The sequence below is a fragment of the Juglans microcarpa x Juglans regia genome, chromosome 7S (assembly GCF_004785595.1).
Source record: "Juglans microcarpa x Juglans regia isolate MS1-56 chromosome 7S, Jm3101_v1.0, whole genome shotgun sequence".
In the NCBI taxonomy this organism is placed as follows: domain Eukaryota; kingdom Viridiplantae; phylum Streptophyta; class Magnoliopsida; order Fagales; family Juglandaceae; genus Juglans; species Juglans microcarpa x Juglans regia.
This window is the reverse complement of record NC_054607.1, coordinates 15,621,150-15,638,906: the sequence shown is the minus strand read 5'-3', so window position 1 is coordinate 15,638,906 and position 17,757 is coordinate 15,621,150. Positions and strand designations below refer to the sequence as shown.

The 17,757-nt window shown below is 33.4% G+C and overlaps 1 long non-coding RNA gene across 1 annotated transcript; it reads right to left on the bottom strand.

Moving 5' to 3' along the window:
- Window positions 1-1,380: 1,380 nt before the first annotated feature.
- Window positions 1,381-15,507, bottom strand: LOC121241061. The gene is made up of 4 exons (XR_005935649.1): window positions 15,388-15,507; window positions 7,048-7,052; window positions 3,994-3,996; window positions 1,381-1,394 (listed from the first exon to the last, which is right to left on the bottom strand). It is a non-coding gene; the product is annotated as an uncharacterized LOC121241061 (long non-coding RNA).
- Window positions 15,508-17,757: the final 2,250 nt, after the last annotated feature.

The window sequence follows — 17,757 nt, the reverse complement described above, 5'->3', positions numbered from 1 at the left end:
GGTAAATAACCAATTCGAACGATAAATTACCATTTGTAATTACATTCGAACCAAAACAAACTCATTCGAACAAAACTAACCCATTCAAACGACAAAAGAGAAATACGGACGTTCGAACAATAAATTATTTGTTCGAACAACATTTATGTGCAAAATCCCATTCGAACGGATATAATTTTCGAAAATAAAATTTCTAATTGAACAGACATAATTTTTGTTCGAACACAAGTCGTTTGAAAAATTTATTAGTTCGAATGCAGAAAATCCGTTTGAACACTTCGTTCGTTCGAACATGATCAAATATGGACATTAGTTCAAATGAATATTTCATGTTGTTCGATTGGACATCTTGATTCGGACGGAGAAATATTCCATTCGAACAATATATTGAGACGAAATTGGTTCGTCTAAAAAAAATTATCCATTTGAACGATTTCGACTGGATGCACGCAATTCCGTCTCTAAAAATGATTTTTTTAGACAAAATTTGATTTTCGTCTACAAAAAATTTTTGAGACGGTCTTTTCGAGACAAATTTGAGATGAAATTTTTTTAATTCCAAATATAATTTGGGAAGAAAATTGTGTTTTTTGAGACAAAATTTTTTGTCTCAAAAAACACAATCTCTTGTAGTGTTTTAAACACTAATTCATAATATATATATATATATATATATATATATATATATATATATATACACTCAATTTAACATGAACGTGAGGTTTGATCACCCTCCCAACCATGATCTGTTTGGAGGAATGACATCTCAAAAATAGAAGTATTCAAATTTAATCCTCATACACATTTATACCACATTAGTGGTGTTAAAACTTCATAAACTTAAGAATGTACATAAGCCCCTCTTATCTCAAGTTTTTAAATGAGTGAGCACGGTCTTAATTCTTTTTTAGGATAATTGGAGCGGAAGATTAAAATGGTTGAGTATTAAAAAAGTCAATGGAGTTGCCTTTTGGTTAGATTGATCCATATTGATATACAAGGTTTTAGATGTCAAGATCACCTCAATTCATTTCAAATCAATTATTGATAGCATTCATTATTTTTTCAACTTTCTATAAGAAGTTAAATTTATTTCAACTTATTTCATACACTCAAACACATATTTCAACCTATTTATAGTAAAAAAAAACATCTCAATGGAATTCACAAAGGAAAATGCTACTTGAACCGATAAAAGTTACCGATAAAATTGATTGATTGAATTTTTTGTTTATTTTTGCTTAAAGATTAAGGAAATGACTATTAAAGATATATAAAAAATGATTGAAATGAAATGGAAAAAAATACATTTGCAATTATCGGTCAAATTTTATCAGTTCATCATCGATCTCAGTATCATTACCCTTCACAAAATACTACTATTCATATATAAACTCAAATCATCTAAGATCACCACAACATCCAAACACAGCTAAGACTTTTGCCCTTGTACATTCAACTTTAATAAATTTAGACACTTCATTAGCCAACTATTAATAATTTTCTAAAAACTAGACGTTACAACCAATGTATTAGACATTTGTATTAGAGTACAGACATTGAATTATCCAAATGCCAGTAAAATCTCTTTTTTTTTTTGATGAAACAAACAACTTCATTGAGATAATAAATGATTACAAACTTTTATCAAACCATAAGGTTTGAGAAAGAAATTTTGGAATACAATCCCACCATATTTCAATTTTATCAACTCTCTAAGCATATCTAGCCAATTGGCGTGCTGCCCTATTTCCTTCCCTGTGCACATGAGAAAAAGCACAAGTAGCAAAACAACTCTTCAAGCGCTGAACTTCAGAATACAGGGCCCCAAACATAGAATCCAACATTTGATTATTCTGCAAAGCCTCCACTAGCAACAAACAATCACTCTCCACCATGATATTGGCAATGCCCATAGTAGAATATAACTGGAGCCCTCTAAACACAGCTAGCAACTCGATAGCCTCAGGCACTTCAACTTCGCTCATACTTGCATCCATCACAACCTTTCATGCTTCATCCCTCAAAATAATCCCCACACCCTCCTAATGGATTTATCCAAACGTAGCCCCATCAATGTTCAATTTAAGAACATGCTCTGGTGGAGGCACCCAACAGTATTGATGTTTGAGCTGCACCTTTGGCATCACAAGCACTTCCTGATATCTTTGCATAACACAATGCATGATTTGACATAGAAAAAGGGCTAAGACAAAGTTGTTCAAACTCCATTTTATTCCTCCTATGCCAAAAACCCCAAGTCAAACAAAAGAATAAACCCAGCTTATTCAGATCATTACCCTCTCCCACCTGCATTGCCATTTCCAGAAAAATATGACTAGTTGATCCAATCAAGGAAGGGAAATACTGGTGCCATATTTCTTTAAGCTGGGTGCCATCTCCTCAGATTAACCTTAGAAGGCAGACCCTCCTTACACGCACGCCAAGCAAAAACCTTTATTTTATTAGGTATCCTGAACTTCCATAGGGACTTACATAGTCTTTGTTGTATTTCCATCGAAGAAAAACATGCCCCACCATCTTGCTACTGTGAAAAGATGAATCTGTAACAACTTTTAACTGAGAACTGCCCATTCCTTTCATGATTCCAAGCCCATTTACCCCCCGCAACCCTTGGTAATATTAGAACTTTTAAAATATCAGCTATTATCTTTGGATTGAAGAGAGATCTAACTTTACCAACATCCCACCAACCTATTTCCTCATTAATGATTGAAGCCACTACATACTTTCTATTTTGCACAACTAGCCCAGCTTCTCTCTTTAAAGCTCTACAATCTGGAACCCATTGCTCAATCCATAATAATGTTGTTTTCCCATCACCAATCCTCCACCTACAACTATCTCTCCACCATGTTTTAGCTTCCCAAATCCCCCTCCAAGTGAAAGAAGGACAATTCTCCAATCTAGCATCCATAAAACTAGACTTTGAGAAGTATCTAGACTTAAGGAGCTTATGCAAAATAGAACTCTGCTTCTGCAATAACCTCCAACCTTGCTTTGCAAGAAGAGCAAGGTTAAAAGTTCTAAGATCTTTGAAGCCCATACATCCTTTATTCTTCCCAACACACATATTACTCCAACTAACCCAGTGAATCATTCTTTCATTAGATTTTTGGCCCCACCAAAATTTAGACATTAAACCCTCTAATTCTGAGCAAAACTGAACAGGCAAAAGGAAACAACTCATAGTATATGTTGGTATGTATAAAGCTACAACTTTTAATAAGATTTCCTTACCCTCTTGAGATAACAATTGTTCCTTCCAACTTTGAAATTTTTGCCAAACCCTATCTTTAATAGACTGAAAAGCACTAGATTTATTTCTACCAACTATTGAAGGCAAGCCAACATACCTTTCATAATGTTGAACATCCATGCTTTCCCACAAAAAATAGATCTCATCTCTTACCTCCCTTCCCACATTTCCACTGAAAACCACAGAAGTCTTTTCTTTATTAATTTACTGACCTGAAACACTTTCATAAATGTCTAAAACAGCTTGCACTCTCTTATTTTCTTCAACTTCAGCCTTACAAAAGATGACACTATTATCCGTAAATAGCAAATGATTAATATTAGGAGCTCTCCTACAAATTTTAATTATTGAAATCTCTCTTTTAACCCCCAGCTTCATTCAGCAATGCCATAAGACTCTCAGTGCACAGTAGAAAAAGATAAGGGGACAAATGGTCCCCTTGTCTTAACCCTCTACTTGGATGAATATGTCATTTTGGTTCCCCATTAACTAAAGCTGAGAAAGAAACAATTTTCACACAAAACATCACCAATTGAACAAACCCATGCTGAAACCCCATAACATCCATCACTTTAGCTAGAAAACTCCACTCAACACGATCGTAGGCCTTACTCATGTCCAACTTTAGAGACATACACCCTTGTTTCCCTTTTTTTTTATGCTTTAAATAATGAATAACTCATAAGCTATTAGGACATTATCAGTAATTAAACGCCCTGGAACAAAGGCACTTTGACTATCTCTAACCACACATGGCAAGACAGCTTTTAATCTATTAGAAATCACCTTAGCAATCAGTTTATAAGCCAAATTACTTAAGCTAATGGGCCTATAATCATAGACTGTGCAAGGATCCTTTTTCTTAGGAATAAGTGAAATATGAGTATGATTGAGAGTGGCTAGGAAATGACCTATGTTAAGAGCTTCAAGGACAGCTTCAAGAATGGAATTGCCCACCATATGCCAATATTTTTGGAAGAACATTGGAGACATACCATCCGAATCAGGGGCTTTAGAAGGGTTCATTTCTGCTAAGGAAGCCAAAACTTCCTTTGTTGTATATCTCTTGCACAACTCTTCATTCATAGAGCTTGAGACTCTACCAGCTAAAGAGACCAGGAACTCAGTAGAACCACTAGGATTTGAAGTAGTAAACATGTTCTGAAAATAATTGACAATAGCTCAATCTCTTTGCTCCCCATACTGCCATTCCCCAATATCATCCTTAATTTTAAACAAACAATTCTTCTTCCTCCTTTGAGGTCCCTTAATGTGACAGTACTTTGAGTTCTTGTTCCCTTCTTTTAATCATAGTGCCTTTGACCTCTACCTCCACATCACCTCTTCCATTTCCAACCATTTTTGAACTTCTTCTCTAGCTTGGTCATGGTCTGACTTTTGTTGCCTTGTCGGATCCTCTGCACTCAACAACTCCATATTTTGTTTGGCCTTAAACAGTTGGTTTCGAACATTACCAAAACATTTTTTATTCCACCTTTGCAATTTAGTCCCACAATCCTTTATGAACCCCATAACCTCTACCATATTGGTATTCGGCATACCCCTAGAACAGGTAGCCCTAATAATGTTTCATAAGCTTTCTCCCCCACCCATATCTCTTCAAATCTAAAAAGCTTTTTAGGCCTAATCTGACTCCCCTCCCCTTCAATAGTAACCCAAATGGGAACATGATCTGAATAAGCAACTAAACCATGAGTAACAAAAGCATTACAACATCTACTCCACCACTGAGAGTTTACCAAAACCCTATCAAGCCTTTCACATACACATCGAGACCCTGCTCTCCTATTACTCCATTTAAACTTATTACCTCTATACCCCATATCCCTTAGTGAACAATCACTAATCATATCCCTAAAAGCTGCCACTTGTCTCTTAGGCCTAACATTACCACCCCATTTTTCATGATGGTGCAAGATTTCATTAAAATCTCCTAATACCATCTAGGATTCCACATTTTTGCCTACCCAAAGATCGCAACAAATTCCAAGTTCTTACCCTTGATGAAACCTCAGGGTAACCATAAATACTAGTCAAATACCACGACCCTCGATTAGAATCATCCTCAATAAGTGCATCAACATGACATTGTGAATAACTAAGAACAGTAAAATTTATTTCCCTACCCCACATCAGTGCAAGCCCCCCTTTCCTTCCAATACAATCAACGATCAAACAATTGACAAACTCGTTATTAAACTTACATACTTCAAATGCTCGAGCTTTAAGATGTGTCACCTGCATAAACAGGATTTCGAGACCTTCCCTGTGTACAAGGTCGCAGAGGGTACGAATGCCCCGTGGGTTGCCAAGCCCACGGGCATTCCAGCTTAAAATCTTCATGGCTGTCAGTAGTGTTGATCAACACCTACCACCGATTCAACATCAACAATTGAAATCCCATTTGAAACAGCCTCAACCTCCGAAGCCCTCCTCTTTGCCAAATGCCCCTACCCTTCATCAATGACAAGAAGTCCCTTTCTCTTTTTGGTAAGAGAAGACCATTGATAGTTCTCAAAATTAGACTTTGGGGAAGGAGAGGACAACGATAGTCCTTTCCACTTATGACTATGCACCCCAGCGGGCCTACCATCCCCCTTATGGCCCATCAGCTCCCTCTCATTTTGCCAAAGCCATGTGGCCTCAACCCATCAGTAGCAATTGGCCCAGCCTGCGATAAAGTAGCAAAAGACCACGTTTTTGAAACACCCGTTACCGTTTCAACATCATCTGCTTTCAATTTTTGAAAAGTAGGAGAATCAGCTCTTGGAATCTCACCACCCTCAATAACCTCGACATCAAATAGCATTTCAGAATTTGGCTCCGTAACATCCTCCTAGATTGTTGCTGAAACCTCGTGCCTTCCAAGATCTTGTTCTGTTGACCTCGCAACACCAGCTGAGGTGGTGCCCACGATAGTATGCACCGGATCATCCCCCACCGGCGCTGTCATAGCCATTGGAGATTCACGTTGGTCCATCGTCTTTGATGCCTTTGTTTCTCATGAATGCCACTCTCTAAACCGATCCCCATAACTGGTTGCACACAACCATGCACCATACGGGAGAACCTCAGCACCTTCCTCGGGAACATATAATTTCCTCAAGCTACACTCCTTTTCACCATGCCCCAAGCAGCCACACTAGTAATAGAAATTAGGCAATTTCTCATAAGAGAACCTCACCTACACTGAACTTCCTTCACTCATCGAAAACTTTGTACCTCTTAGGAGAGGCTTTGAGATATCAACAACCACCTGCACTCTCAAAAATCCACCTAGAGCCAATTCCCCATTCTTTATATCCACCTCCTCAACCTGCCCAAGTTTCCTACCAATAAGGCCCCATACAAATTTATTCCATGCCCGTAAAGGGAGATCATGGATTCTCACCCAGAAAGTGGCTTTGGTGAGACGAATTTGATGTACTTGCTTGCTACCATCCACTTCTTCTACCAATACAAGATGCTTATCAAAAGCCCACGGTCCATCACGAACTACTCACTCCTTATCTCGCCGATCATGAAACTCGACCAAAGTCAGCTTAGAACTGAGATCACGAAAACGAATCCCTTGCACTGGACGCCATGCACAGCTCATAGTCACCTTAAAAGCCTCCCTATTAAAATCTTTTTCAGTCAACAGAGACATGAACAAACCTTTTCCTCCACATAGGGATATATCCTCCAAACGGCCATCATCCATTGTCACTTCCTCCTCCTGTGCACTCAACGATAAACGTTGATACATAGGCTCCAAGTTTTCATCCATTGTATCCCTTAGCAATGAAACTATACTACGACAGTAAAACGCCCCCAATGAAGCCTTAGAGCCAGAGAGGAAAACTCGTTAGTTCAAATTGCCAGTAAAACCTCTTAAATGACTAATATCGCCTAAAATTGGCATGTAATGGATTATGATGATCATCAAAGTTTTGATTTACAGTAATTTAAAATAGTTTATTTAGCATATACTGTAGCAAAACTATCCTAACTTTATAAGGTGAATTTATCTCAGCCAAATGACTCTTCTTCTTTGGGTTTTTATTTATTTATTGAGAAAAAAATATTTGCAACCGTGAATTATGTAACCGTCGCATAATCACTTTAAAAAAAGTGAATAAAACATGAGATCTATATGAAAAAGTTAATTTTTTAATAGTAGATCTCACTCTTTTTCAAAATAATTACGCAACATTTATGCACTTCACAGTTGTATGTAGAATTACTCTTATTTATTTATTATCTTTCCACACATTTTTTCTTTCCTCTTTCTTCACGCAAGTCCATCTTTCCCATTCTTATTCTCATTTATGTCGATTTAACGAAAACAAAATTAGTGAACCATCACATTTTTCATATGATCATCAACCATTCCTTCTCAAATCCTCTTCTTTTAATAAAAAAATATAAAAATAAAATAGACAAAAGAATAATAAATTGAAAATAAATAATATTTATTATTATATGGGGTTTAGATAGACAATCCACGTGTAAAAACTAAAATAATTAAAAAAGAGTATTAATTATGGAAAATTAAAAAAAAATATAGATTTAAAAAAATGCTGGGTTGGATAACCTAACCCCCAAAAAATGACAGATTGCGTTTGGGATGACTCAAGCATTGCATAGTTTGCTTGGGTCGTGCAAACCAAGCATTGCCTAGATCATACGCTACATAATCACTTACAACTTGTTTTAAAGGAGAAAATGGAATTTAAGATGCTAATGATGTTTCAAAATGTTCATTTATATTCATTTTAATTATATACTTATTAATAATGTTATTTCTTTTTCATTCTATTCTTTGAAAACACCCAACCAGTTCAATGGTGAGGGAGAGTATCCTAGGGTCATAAAAAGACGCCAACTTTTAGTTATCTTGATTATTATTTTTTTTAGAAAAAGACACCAACTTTTAGTTATCTTAATTATTATTTTTTTTTAGCACATGTCATTTTAAGCGAATTGCAGCATATGCTTATTAAATTTTACAAAAATAAATTTATAAACTGACGTGTCTTAATATTATACTTTAGATTGCAAAATTATTTTTATTGTAAAGTAGAACTAACATATCATAAATTTATATAAAATTACATAAGTTTATGAGTTTATTTTAATAGAATCTCTTTGTGATTGTATTACTTATCTTATAACAATTTACTACCGAGAAAACTAAAATGATCAAAATTAACAAAAAAATAAAAAAGTTAAATGTTCTAAATTAAATGGATTGAATTTTGTAAAGAAAAATTTACAAAATTATATTTTCAAGTTGATGAGTAGAACACAACTAGTAAAGTGCTTGCTTCACACAAATAAATTAGTTAAATAAATGCTGGGAAGAAGACAAAATGCTTAAAGTTGAAAGAAAGGAAAAATTAGTCATTTGACAAATGTTGCAATATCATAATTTCCCCCCATTCTAAATATTTATTATGCCCAGTAAAATTGTCCAGTTTTAATAGTGAAAATATTTCATCTCTTTTTGTTTTATTATTATAATTTTTTTAAATTTTTACAAAAAATATAATAAACAATTCAACATTTTCAAATCTCAAAATAATAATAATATTAAAAAATAATATTTTAATAATATTTTATTTAACTTTCAACTTTTATCTAAAAATATCTCATCTTATCTCACTATCCAAATCGCACGCCTATAAAAGGAGGACCCACTCCACTTATGTTGACTTTTTGCACACTAATAATATTATTTTATTCTTAAGTCGATGTATAGAGCACACTATTCACGTTACTTAAATTGTAAAATCTGATTTGTAAAATTTAAATTTATATATTTATCTTCCAAACTAAATTATGCCATAAACTTTATTATATGTGCTCTACGTACTGAATTAAGAATATAGTTTTTCTTGAGGATAAACCATCATTAATACTGAAGAACACTACTCACTTTGTCTAAAGAAAGTGACAACATATCATTTTATTTATATGAATGAATAATAAACAATATAATCGTAACTTAAGATGCAAAAAATTATCAACATATTCATTGCTTAATGAGATAAGTATTAAGCATGGGAGCGAATGAGAAAAGATAAGAAAAAGAAAAGAAAGAGGCCACCATATTTATTGATTTTCTGAAATTAAAAACCTTAAGGGAAAATACCCTATTAGAAAAGGGCCATATACTTTTCTGACTCATCTGTCAATAGAGATTGTTTTCAAGTTTCCAATGCTTGTCATATGGGCTTACCCATGCTGGTCACTTAATTTTACTAGGCATAATAAATATTTAGAATGGGGGAAAATTATGATATTGCAACATTTGTCGGATGAATAATGTCTCGTTTGGATAGTTAAAGTGTTTCATTTCATCTAATCATTAGTCATTACAACTTTTTTAAATTCCTACACAAAATATAATAAACAATTCAACTCTTTCAAATCTCAAAATAATAATAATATTAAAAAATAATATTCCAATAATATTTTATTTAATTTTAAATTTTCATCTTAACTCACTGTCCAAACGGTACCTAATTTTTCCTTTCTTTCAACTATAAGAATTTTGACTTCTTTCCGGCATTTATTTAACTAATTTATTTGTGTGAAGCAAGCCCTTTATTAGTTGTATTTCTACACATCAGTTTGAAATCACGTCTATTCCCATGTCTTCCATATCAAGATCTTGGGCTGATTTCGAGGTAGCAATCCATCATATAGGGCTTAATCTTCGCCCACATATTATGCTTGTTGGGCTATCCATCAATTTATTTTCCTGCCCTATCAGGCTATGCCTTTTAATGTGCTTGGAAAGCCTAATCACTGCATTGGTGTTAGAGGTGATGGATGGACTTATTTGTTTTTACAATTATTTACATCTCATCTCATTTAATTATTATAACTTTTTCAAATTTTCACACAAAATATAATAAACCATTTAATTTTTTTTAAATTCTAAAACAAAAATAACATTTAAAAAATATATTCTAATAATATTTTATTCAACTTTCAACATATCATCTCATCTGCAAAAACAAACAAGACTAAAGCACTGGTATTGGATTAACCCAATACAAGTGAAATCATATATTTGCTTCATTTGTTCCAAAAATGCCTAAATTGGATTAGCTATAGAAATAATCCTATGATTTTGAGCTACAGTAATCTACATCCGGTTATATTTGGCCTTGCACTGTAAATAGACCGAATGAATATTTTATTTAAAAATACCCTGCCCAACTACAATCTCTCCCATTTCCCTTAGGACCATGCTATAGTCACTGCACCTAGCTACCCTTGGAAGCTACCGTTAGTTATAGGATTTTTTTTTTTTTTTTTTTCCATTCATGTATTTTTTAACACTTTGAAATATTTAAAAAAAATATAAAAAAATACAATATTATTAAAAAACAATTCCTTAATCATTAAGTAAAAAAAACTAAAAATAAATTAAAAAATCAAAGCGGTAGAATGGAACCGTAAGAATAGTATTATCCTTTCCCTTGTATTTCCCTGTGTCATGCCCTAGCCATGCCTTTCCTCTCCCTCTTCTCTGTCAAGAGTCATGCCAATCTTCTTGTTCTCTCCCAGCGTAGATCAGCTCGTCCTAGGAGTGGAAAGACATCAATAAATAAATAACGGACAAATAACAATTAACAAACCCCGCCTCTCTCATAAACCTCCCTTCCCCTCCCTCCCTTCCTCTCTCCCCTCTTTTACTCTAATATACCTCTATTGTCCATTGATCCATCACTTTTTCTCCTAATTTTCTCTTTCTTCATTATTGGAAATGTTCAGATCCACCACGAAAAACATGTGGTTCAGATCCCAAATACAGAGGATGTGAATAAGCGTTTTCTAAATTTATTGAGCTATTTAAATTTATAATCATTCAATCAATCAATAAGATCACAATAAATACACATTAATTTTGGTAATGAAGTATTAACTCATTAGAAGAATGTCTTCAAAATCCAAAACTACTCCAATTATAAATCATCACCTAAAATCCACTATAGAAATTAAGTTTGCTACAAAAAATTTAAAAACACTTATAAGACTAGACCATTGAAGTAACTAAATCTAGCTTGTAACACCACGAATATCCCATTTGATCTCTGCACCCTGGTAGCTCCAGACCACCAGCCTTTCTATAGTTTCACAACGAGCACCAACTCGATCTCTTCACCAGGCAACTCCGAAAATCCTTCTAACCAACAAATACTTGCATACAAATGGATTCAGTAGCACTCAAACATGAGCACAATATGATGAAAGTTTGTTTATTAAGAGAGAATCAATATTTAATGCACAATGAATCTCCTTAGGGCTTTCTCTCAAGAATACAATGAGTATGACAGCTTTGGCCTCTCTTCACAACTTAGAAGTTGTGCATATTATTTTATATATACTTAGGGCATGAGTAGACCACTTAGCGAGTCCAAACCTTAATGAAAAATTAAATCTCGAAACTTTCGCTAGCGCAACTACTGAGCAAGTATCAAGCAAACTTTTTGTCAAAATGTTTTGACCATGTAAACGTTGGAATTTGAAGATCCTTGTCAAACATGAATTTGTAGACACTTGAGTTCGCTTTCCAACTCCATAAAGACCACCTCAATCCAATAAGGAAATCAAAAGTTATGACCATTTACTTAGGATAGGCCGATCTCATCAAGTATTGCTAATTTGCAATCTTTGGCCTTTTTGTTCCAATTTTAACCTAGACTCTACTTAACATATTTACAATTCAACTGGACTAAGTTTTTTCATAAGGACATGCCGACATACTATTTTTATACTAACAATCTCTCATTTGGCAATTCTTTGACAAAACTTCTAACCAATACAGATAACCTAGTCTAATCTTATCAAACCTCCAAAATAGGACTAAACAAGTTCTATGTATAGAAACGCCAAAATGACTTCAAGAAACTTTAACCTATTGTTCTGAAATCATCAAGAAACAATCAATATATAGAGAATAAATAGATAATAAGAGGTAAAACAAAAATAAGAACATAATACCAACATAACAGAATGTCAATATTATCAACTATTCTCCTCCTATATCTATCATCCAACTGATCTCCTAGATCGTACAACTCCCCGAGTTAAGTATTGCACTATTCTCCCCTTTATTGCTGCAATATGACAAAGGGTTAAGATAAATTATAATATGCATTGAGACGGGAGTATTAACACACTCATGTGAAGTGAAGTGATACAAAAAGTTCAAGTACCATGTTAAAATGCCTTAAGTCACTAATGCTTGAGAAAACATGAAATTAGAAGAAAATTAAAGCAAACATATACATGTTATTGATCAGCAAGTTTAATGAAACTAATTTAATCACACTTAAAGAAATGCAACATATGCAAAATGGCATCATATCTCAATAAACCACACAAGTAACACTATGTAGTATAAAATATAATGAGTGTTTGCATGTAAGTGCATCCCGCTTCAATTGAGAAGCTTATGACCATAAAAGCATGAGTGGGGTCAGGCTATAACATGAAATAACAATCAGCAGTAAAAAATAAAAAAAAAAATAAAAAATAAAAAAAAAAGAAAAAAAAAAAAAGGAAATCTTAGGAATAGAAGGTCAAACCATACATTTGAGCTTTGGCATTTTTGACTTTTAAGTGGTAAAGCATCGATCAATTCAGTTGGATGTGCATTGTGAGGTGCACAAATTACATGCAATATGCATATTATGCACAAATTCGAAATATTTAAAACATGATACTCTTTTCATAATATATGTCCAGTGAGTATATCAAAAGTAATTCCACTAGGAAAATTGACCTCATTCATGTACAAAATATATTTTTTATTTATTTTATTTTATTATTATTTTTTAATTTTTCATAAAAATACAACTGATAGAAGTTATGAATGCAAAAAAAAAAAAAAATATATGAAATGCAAACATAAAACAAGAAAAAATGTGAAACAACTGAAAGACTAAAATGCATGTATTAGGACATACGATCAAGCATTAAAAGTAATCCCAAGCCTATGCTGCCTCCCTAATGCTAGGTATGACCATTATCACTCCCCCTCAATGGGTGAATGCTGTCAACTTTTGAGTTTTAGAACTAAGTTTTTTTAAGTTATGCAACCTATTAAACTAAACACTCGTATTCTTGACCAACTCCAACAATTCATTCCTTAAAAAGAAATTGTCTTTCATATGCCCGAGGGTATTCAATCTGAAACAGTTAGGCCGAATATGGCCAAACTTGCCACAATGATGGCAAGTAGGGACAAATCTATGAGAAGGTTGTATCTTGGGAAGAGGTGCTACCTTGGTCTCAGAAACAATAACCTTCTTGCCTTTATCAATTGAAGGTGTAATAACCATCACCTTATTTTTAGAATATGTCTTTAGATCAGAAAAAGAAGGTACAAAATAACAATCATTCCCAAAACCAAGACCAGATTTATTATGAGCATGTTTTTGATTTTCCAACAATTTATCAAGTGTATCACTTCACTGGAGAATTTATTCAAATATTTTTTAGAATCATACAATTCAGCCATTCTCAAGTAATTTATTCTTTTCAAATAACACGGCATTATCAGATTTGAGTGCTCAATCAAAGCATGTGAATCATAAAATTATCACAAAGAGTAAATGAGTCATTTGATTAAATATGCAAGCTTTTTTTCTTCATACTCAAATAACTTTAGCTTCTTAAGATATGCTTTGTTGACCTTTTTCTTTTCAAAACACTCCTCATGAAACTTTTCATATATTGCTTGTAGGTCATTCTCATACTTAGAGACAACCTCATGTTCAGACATATTGTCACTACTATAACTATTGCCTCCAATAGAATAAACAAAAGCCATGAAATTGATATTTTCATCAGAAGAAGAGTTCTCAGATGAGTCACTTGACTCGGACTCATTGTCACTCAATGTAGTTACTGTTGTTCCTCTGGCTTTCTTGTAATTGGGACACTCGCGAACATGTCCAAAGCCATGACACTCACGACATTGTGTAGTACTCGATGATACCTTATCCTTGAAGATTCTAATGTCTATCTTAGAAACTCTTATCTCTGCTAGTTGAACTAGGACTTCCCCTAACCTTCTAAAAAACTCTCCAATTCCTTTCTTGGTTCATACCCTTTCTAGACGTGAACATTTTCTTGGAATTTCTAACAAAAAAAAGCTGTCCTCATCACACATTATATACCTGTTAGATGATTAATTAAACTCTTTTCTAATTATTTTGAGGGCAATAGAATTATTTTTCTTTGGTTGGGGTTATGTGTATTCGTAGGTTTGAAGACAGCCTACCAACTCTTCAATCCTTATATTATCTAAGAGCACTCCCAATAGATTCGTCATCCTATCCTTTAAAATATATCACCTAGACCCACTTTTTCTATTTTACATACTGACTTTTACAATATACCATGCATCAGTTTATTTATTTTTTCTTCATATTATTTAAATATTATAATTTTTAATCTTTTTTATTCATTTCAAATAATTTCTCTAACTACCAATGATATCCTCATATATTTTGATATTTACAATATCTCCCCATGTACAATGTCATATAATTATTATGTTCTATTTTAAATTAATCCAAAATTATATGTTAAACCAAAATATAAATTAATTCAACAAATAAAAAGAAGAGATTATATAATGAAAATATTCTCAAAGTATATTATGAGAATATCCATTGGCTGGCTGAGAGTGTTACAGACATAGTTGGAAATTGCATCAACATACCAGTTTGCGTGAGAAGATAATTAGAGAGAAAAATATTTCTTAGAAATATATTCGTGATCAACATTGGACACTCGTATCTTGAATTAAAACAGAGTATAAACAAAGATATAGTACTAAAGCTTTGCTGTGAATACAGAGTCATAAATCATCATACTCTTCATTTATTCAGTTGCTATTGTGAGGTTTGATTTGTAGTTAGTATTATTGTTTTTATAAAATGAAATAGATAGTATCAAAAAACCCAAAGCCATCATCGACCTAAATCATTCCATGCTTGGTCTGTTGGTCAGTCTGACATTTTAACAAGCATCTCTTGTGCGGGCGACAATGCCCAATAAGGCACCCAACAGAACACAAGCCGCTGTATCCAACATAATCAGCCCACAAAAAATTAAGAAAATCATACACGACCAAACCAACCCATGTCATTATACTATTCAAAAGATACTTTCTGAGTTCATTCGGGCGCGCAAACAAGCCGTAAAAACCATTTTATAAAACAAATAAAGTGAAATAAAGCGAAGGAAGCTACGACAAAACTCTCTCGTAGGCTTTCAAGCACCAAAACTTTTAAGACCCTTTTACCAGCTCTATAAAAACCTACCCACCAACACAGAAACAAACTCCAGATTTTGAGAACTTTCTTGGTAGCCGAACAGAAACTCAACAGAAATTAGAAAAGGGCAAAAAAATGGATAGTAATAGGTCAAAAAAATTTCTAATCTTTACCTCAGCCGTGAGAGCAGAGCTTGAAGCAGAAGACAATGGATAATCGGTAATGGAGTCGAGGAAGATGGAAGGCTCTGGTTCTGTCTGTGGCGCCCAGTAAAGAGAGAGCGTGGGAACGAGTGAGCGAGCGTCTGGATGAGAATAAAGAGAGTTGAAGAGATGGGAACGAGTTGGTTTGGTTACCAAACTCACTTCAACTCATTTCAACTCATTATTACAATTTTTTTAAATTTTAATATAAAATATAATAAATAATTCAACTTTTTTAAATTTTAAAATAATAATAATATTAAAAAATAATATTCTAACAATTTTTTATCATCACAACTCAACTCAACTCAACTCACTTCAACATCCACGCACCCTTAGAGTGAGGAGGAAAGCGAAATTAATTACAAATGTTTACAATGAAGAACACAGTCCTCCACATCTAGCGGTTTCACGTAGCAGAATGTAAAAGTGTCATTAAAATAAAAATCCAATGGATGGCATTTTTTAGAGCATTTCTTTATATTTTAAAGAAAAAATATATTATAGAACATCTATTGAGAGTGCTCAAAGTCTTTATTCTCCTCTATTGTTGTGACCTTGAGCCGAAACATCTTTGGTAAAAATATGAGAACTTTTCTAACTATCCTATTTTAGGATCTTTTCTCTTATTTAAAACTAGAATTTACTATATCATTAAGTTGAGCATAAAAATATCAAAAGTCTCATCGTCTAGCATTTTTTTTTTCCTAAAACCTAGTGTTCAACTGCAACATTTGAAATTTAGAATTTTTCACTCATCTTCTTCCTTCATGAGTGACCTCTAATATGCCTTATGAATTTTTGCAATTTCACACATTGATATTCTCTTAAATTCTTCATAAGAAATAGCCATAAAGATCCCATTTTACCATTTACTATTCCAATTACATTCATTGATCTCATCTTTAGACCAACTATTGATATCTTTGGGAACTTCTACACCCTCAACAACTAATATAGGTCTTTTTCATCATTTTTCTATGATCACCCATGCTCGTTCAATTTGTTCATCTATTAACTTAAGGAAAGCTCTCATTAGAACTTCTTAGTATGCAGAGTTGCTGCCATCAAAGTAAGAGGCTAACGAAATAGATTAGGATCTATCAATTTTAACCACTTGATGCAGGATCACACTCATAAACTGAATCCTAACGGAGTGAACCCTACTCTAATAGTAATTGAAAAACTAATGGTTCAGATCCCAAATATACCTAGAGGGGGTAAATAGTTATTTTCTAAATTTACTAAAATATTTAAATTTATAATCAATCAATCAAATTATAGTAAATAATCAACACATCAATTTTGGTAATAAAATGGAAACTCATTCGAAAAACATTTTCAAAACCTAAAATCACTCTAGGTGTAAGTCACCACCTAAAATCTATAGAAATGAAGTTCGTTACAACCAATCTAGAAAAACTTTACAAAACCCTTGAAGTAACTAAATTTTGCTTATAACACCACAAGTATTCCACTCGATCTTTGCAACTTAGCATCCCCAAACCACCAGCCTCTCCATATTTCACCACGAGCATTAACTCGATCTTTGCACCTAGGCAGCTCCAAAAATCGTTTGTGCCAATGAACACGTCCACACCAATGGACTCAATAATACTCAAACACGAGTACAATATAATGGAGGTTTGTTTATTAAGAGATAATTGATCTTTAATGCGCAATGAATCTCCTTAAGATTTTCTCTTAAGAATAAAATGAAATGGCAGCTCTGGCCTCTCTCCACAACTTAGAAGTCATGCATCTTATTCTATATATACTTAAGGCTTGAGTAGACCACTTAGAGAATCCAAACCCTAAAGAAAAAGTTAATCTCATAACTCAAGTAAATTGTCGAGCAAGTGTCGAGCGAATCTTCTATCTAGTTGTTTTGATCCTATAAACATTGGAATTTGAAGATCCTGAATTTGTATATAATTGAGTTAGCTTTCCAACTCCACCAAGATCA